General features: G+C 33.1%; 1 long non-coding RNA gene across 1 annotated transcript; it reads right to left on the bottom strand.

The window, feature by feature from the left end:
* Positions 1 to 460: 460 nt before the first annotated feature.
* On the bottom strand, positions 461 to 6,624 carry LOC148616451 (uncharacterized). Its single transcript, XR_015922221.1, has 2 exons — positions 3,719 to 6,624; positions 461 to 2,444 (listed from the first exon to the last, which is right to left on the bottom strand). It is a non-coding gene; the product is annotated as an uncharacterized LOC148616451 (long non-coding RNA).

Below are 6,624 nucleotides of genomic sequence, written 5' to 3'. Positions count from 1 at the left end.
ATTAACTATTCCCGAATCCGAAAATAATGGAAAGTAAAGGATTTATCAACACATAAAAGGCATAAGGATGCACAAATGTTTTGCAATCAATATTGATTTGAGAATCTTGCCGTCGTGTTCGGGGATTACCAAATTACGCGGTACTTGCATTGTGTACTATCGCCACTCCGAGCTGCATGAGCAATAATCATGCAAAATATTCTTAAACTATAGATATACATTGTGTGTATTAATTGGGAACAATTTTGATTTTTAAAATTATTCTTAATAATGGATATTCTTGTTTTATTTCAAATTTAATATAGGGATATATTTGGATAAATTCCGAATGCATACTTGTTCAGTACCAGTACCACAAAATAATATGTTTCTGTAAATGTTATGGATGCAAACAAATTTAATTTCAATAATAGACTGATTGAAATTATTGCTTAAATAATATTGTCAAAAAAGCATCATATCTGTGGCTGCGACATATTTATTTCAGTCAATTTTATATAAAAAATTACACATTTCTGCAAATCATTTTAGTGTGAGCAGTTTTAATTTAAATAATGGTCGAACGTTATTGTTTAAAATATTAAAAATTGCAATATTAGTATCCGGTTGTTGGTTGCGACACTAATATTTCTGTCCAACTTTTCAAAATGATATATTTTTTGCAAAGTGTATGTTTGCGAACACTTTAATTTACATGTTAGTCTAAAATTATAATAAAAAAATGTAGAATTATCAGTATCAGTATTATTACAGTAAATTGATGACTGTGATACTTATATTTCACCCCAAATTCTTAAAACTGATATTTTGGGGGGGGGGGGAATTAGATACGTAAGAACACTTGAAATTACCTTAATGGTCTTATATTATTATGTACAAATTGTCAATATAAGGATCATGTGTGTGGCTGCAACACATTTATTTAATTCCAATTTCTCGAAAAAGACACATTTCTGCAAATTGTATGGATGCAAACAATTTTAATTTAAAAAATGGTGCGAAATCTTTGTTTACGATATTAAAAATGACAATTTTAGTAACTGGTTGGTGGTTGCGACTCTCATAATTCATTTCAAAACTTCAAAATGGCATATTTTTGCAAAGTAAATATTTGCTAACACTTTTAATATACCTATTAGTTTCAATTGTTATAAAAAATGTTAAAATTCTCGATATCAGTACTACAACATGTTGATGGCTGTGATACATATATTTCACATCAAACTCTTTAAAATGATATATTGCAAAGACGTAAGATAGTCGGATTGTCAGTTGGCCAGCATTTATAGAGACAAAAGTAAAAATAATATTTTACTAAAACTAAATAAACTGGACAAATCAAACAAAACTAAACATATATATACAACATGCAAATGAACATAAATAAATGGGTATGCAAATGAAAGTATGTAAGCAAACAAAAGTCACAGTTCACACACAGTAAACAGACTAAAATTTGGTGTAGTAAAATCTAATAGATCTATTCAATCATCATCTCTCACCATAGCTCCTACGGTACACCATAATCAACGGTCAAAGTCGAGGACGCAACGATTTCTGTAGACTTTCAATATAAATTCAAACTTCACTTTTTCAATATATATTCATTTCTGATTCGCATGGCACACTATAATTTTCATTTCTCATATAAATCAACCCAATTTATCATTCAAATTGACCAATACACACTTTTCGGCCAATATAAATTTCAGAAATTATTAACACAATTATTGTGCTGAACGTCCACACAATACTTCAACATTTCACCATATATACCGACGGAAAACTAATTTCAGCAAATTTCACTGTGAAACAAATGGAACTGTAGGATATATTAATACAACATCCCAGCTAAATTAACACCATCTATCGCTGAATATAAATATTACACCATCCGCTAAATTACGGATATATGGGTCGTTGTTCACCGTACAAAACTGACATTAACATACGGTATTTAGGTAGATCTGTGTCAAAAACTAGGACGATAGCATTTGACAATATTTACGTTGTTTCCTTCAAAACGGATAAAAAAACTGGATATGAAAAACCCCTGACATGACCCAAAGTTAATAAAGTCTTTCTAAACTCCCTTGGTACTACTACCTGACTTAATGTCTCTCCAGACTGTGCCCTGAATATCGTGTAAAGTATGTCGGATCATACTGTAAAATAAAATTGCTCATCAGATTGATTTGTAATATAAGATCTAATATTATCTAAAGAAGAGTCGGACTTCTGTGCTTCAATCAACTCCTGCCTAGTACAAATCTGAAAATCAGCATCAGTATTAGTGACATGAATAGGTTTTACCAAAGATAAATCATCACCGTACTTCTATGCGTTCTTATCGTCTCTCTCATCGTCCTCTGTCTGTTTAACCTTCTGTGACCTTGTCTGTACTGCATAACACGGGTCATATGATTGCTCTGATACTAAACTATCTGCAATATCATCATTAGTACTGTCTGTAATGAGACTGCTAACACTAGTAGGAATAGAAGTATTAACATAGTTACCAATAATGAGATCTGCAAAAGGAGTATTCAAAACAAAAGCTAAAACAATACCTGAAACAAAAGTTGTATTAACATCAATCCAAACTTCCTTATATTCACGTGTGGAACCATCTGCTAGCCAAATATCTCTACACTTACCTGTAAATTTGTCTTGTTCAACAAAGTTCTGGTTTACGGTTGTACATCCTGTATCCCTTAACACTGAAACAGATTTTCCATTTACTTTACCTCGAACTATGTCCAGACCTGGTATTTTGTTCTCTATGACATCATCACAGGCTATTCCTGGTAATCGTACTGTCATGCCACTTGCATATTCGTCAACTGTGTTGCAAGTTTCTGATCGATTCGATTCTGTCTGTCTAAACACAGTCCGAACTTGCCAGGCTTATGCTCACCTACTTTAAACAGCTGTTTGTTCTTCACTTGACAATCTGGTGCGATGTGTCCCTTACGGTTACATACAAAACAAGTTCTGGTCTGACGCTTAAACTGACCTTGACCCTGACTATTTCCATTTTGTCTCATCTGTGGCTTCCTCTGATCATTAAACTGACTTTTAAACGTACCTTTGACCGCTAAGTCTTTGTGTGCTGTCTGATAAGCTTCAACTAACTCTATTTAAGACTTGACATCAGGAGGGTTATTTCTTGAATCCATAGCCTGAGATCCTTATCGCTACTTCCTGTTAACTGATCCTTAATCATCAAATCGTAAAACTTGTCATAACTACCACCAATACTTTCCCTGTCACACCAATGCCTTAAGAAACCTTCTTACCTCAGAGTATAATTCATACCTGACTAAAATAACAGTTTTTATCTTGTCATACCGTTTACTATCCTCCTCACTTAACTTAGAATATGCCTCAAGAGCTTTACCACACAAAAGAGGAACGAGTCTAAATGGCCATTCACTTTGAGGAATTTTATGCAATGTAACAAGTTTTTCAAATGATCTCAAAAATACATCGGGATCTTGACCTTCTTGAAATTTTGGCAATTTAGATTTGATGTTTCCTGACTTTTGTATACTACTGATACCTCCCTGTGCCAACTCTTTTTCTCTAACTTCTAATTCTCTAAGTCTTACACTTTTTTCCATCTCTACTTTCCTCATTTCTCTCTCAGCTGCTCTCTCTGCCCTTTCTGCATTCTGCATTTCCATATACATCTCTAATCAAGTAGATACAGACTCACCCTTCTCAATCAAATCAGTAACCGACTTCGGTAAATTTTCTGACGTCACTTTGCCAACAAATCCTACAAAAAACTCAACAATATTTCACACAGTTTGATTGGCAAGCAAAAACCAAAACACTTCTGATCAAAATATCAATAAACCCTATTAATGTTGGACCTGTGACAATCCCACCGCTGCCACCATTGTAAAGACGTAGGATAGTCGGATTGTCAGTTGGCCAGCATTCATAGAGACAAAAGTTAAAATAATATTTTACTAAAACTAAATAAACTGAACAAATCAAACAAAACTAAACATATATACAACATGCAAATAAACATAAATAAATGGGTATGCAAATGAAAGTATGTAAGCAAACAGGTATTCTGGAAAAATGGCGGGGTAGACAAGAAGTACTCACGATAGCTCTACGAAAAAGTGTAATTATACCTGGTGGCACAAGGTTTAAGTGACTCTGTGTTGTTGAAGATGTTTCATGGACAATTCGCTAAAACATTAAATGGGTAAAAAGAAAAGAAATAGGAGTAACTCGTCTAAATCAGGACTTACCCCACCCGAGAAAATTGTAAACAAAAACGAAAACATGGCGGCGACCACAACGATACCAAGTTTTCTCAATATTGACTTATCCCAAGTCATAACACAAGCAAATCAGAGTACATATGGTACGAATAGCCCTCAACGTTCATACATAGAGCCATCTATAATGCAAATTCCACAAAATACTTCACAAATTGGATTCAGGTCTCCACTCCCACCACCACCCATGTACCCTACCCAGCCACAGTCTAGTACACCAGTACAACAACTCATAGTATCCAACATCCAAGGCAATCCCTGTATGTCAAACACAGAACCTATAGTTACATCAAACACAGATATGGCACTACAGGTCATCATACAAAACATGAATATTATGAATAATAGACTTGAAAATGTAAATACAACCAACAATATGATTCAAAATAAACTTCAAAAACTTGATATGCTGGAAGAAATAAATACTAAACTACAAACTGTTGAAGCTAATATAAACTCAATGAAAAAAAGAAATCAATGATATAAAAACACTTCAAGACCAGCATTCAAGAACCTTGGCAAATGAGGAAAGGCATCATTATGTTATAGAGGATAGAATGAAATATCTTGAGGAACAAAATAGGGTACTGGAAAATCAAAATAGAGAATTACATGAACAATATCTGAAACTTCAAACCCATTCTATGAAGTACAATCTAATTTTTACTGGCTTACCAGAAAATACAGGTGAAACTAGAGAAGAAACAGAAAATTTAGTAAAAGAATTTATTAATCAAGAACTGAAAATTGAAGGTGCAAACACAATTGAATTCCAAAACGTTCATAGATTAAAGCCACGGCGTGACGGAAAGCATCGCAGTATAATCGCAAGATTTACAAAATATGATGATCACCAGAAAGCTCTTGGAGAAGCAAATGAAAAACTTAAAAATAGGCCAAGATATTCTGTTTTCCAACAGTATCCAGTTGAGATTAGCGAGCGCCGGAAAGCACTGATACCTAAACTAAAAGAATTTCAAAGGCTCAAGCGAAATGCAAAAATAGTGTAAGATACCCTTATTGTAGACGGTCAGTCGTACGTTCCGAAACCCCGAGAAACACCTCACATTCCAGGTATGAACTAGGACATCACATCAGACAAACATGAACGATCACGACCCAATACACAACGACAGGTAAACAAATTGAGAGTGACATTCGTTAATGTTTGCGGATTAAAATCAAAGCTTCTAAATGTTGACTTTATTGAACTAATTCAAGAGTATGATATTATATGTTTTTTAGAAACAAAACTAGATAAATTTGATGTTCTTGATGTACCACAAGGTTACGAATACGTTACTAAAAATAGGAAAAATGTCAAACGAAAGTCTGGTGGTATTATTGTTATGTATAAAGAATAATTTTCGAAATATGTTAATTTTATAAAAACAGAATCTGAACTAGTACAGTGGTTTAAAATTTTGCCAGATTATACAGGTCTTCCACAAAGATTGTTATGCGGTTGTGTGTATATACCGCCTGAAAACTCAAAATATGCATGCCATTCTGCATTAGAGGAATTAGAATCAGAATTAATTTCATTTTCACATAATTTGAACTATATTTCCCTTTTTAGTGATTTTAATGCAAGATCAGGAAAAGCAGATGATTTTGTAATTCCTGATGATGCGCTTTTTCAAAACCTTAATTTACTTAATGAATTTGATGATGATATCATTGATAATATGTATTCATATGAAATACTACAAGAGAATAATATATCTCTTAATAGATCAACTCAAGATGCTGGTCGGTGTAACAATTATGGTCATAAATTGATTGAAATGTGTAAACGATTATCTTTGTATATAGCAAATGGTAGAGTTTCCGAAGATAGAGATATTGGATAAACTACATGTAAAAATATTAGTTTGATTGATTATGTACTTGTAAGCCCGAATTTGTTCTCATTGTTTGAAGAATTCTGTGTATTACATTTTGATCCTATGATATCAGATGTACACAATAGAATAAAATTTACCTTGTCATTCACCAAAGAAAAATTAAATCCCAACATAAATGATACACTTCATTCATCTACACGTGTGAGATGGGCCCCTGAAAAGTCGGAACAATTCCGGCATGCTATTACGGATCCACTTTGTGATATTATGTTAAGTTAGATGAACTTTTACAATCTAACGAAATAACTGATGAAAAGGTAAATGAACTAGTAAATGAATTGGTAAATATTCTTACTTATAATGGTAAGAATGTTATGGGTGGTGTTAAATCTGCAAATCATAAGTATAAAACTAAACAAGGAGATAAACCTTGGTTCGACAAGAAATGTAAAGAAAAACGCAATGTTTTTCATAGC

The sequence above is a fragment of the Perna viridis genome, chromosome 5 (genome assembly GCF_037379345.1).
Source record: "Perna viridis isolate PV_CMFRI_1.1 ecotype Kerala chromosome 5, ASM3737934v1, whole genome shotgun sequence".
Taxonomy (NCBI): domain Eukaryota; kingdom Metazoa; phylum Mollusca; class Bivalvia; order Mytilida; family Mytilidae; genus Perna; species Perna viridis.
This window is presented reverse-complemented; position numbering and strand designations above follow the sequence as displayed.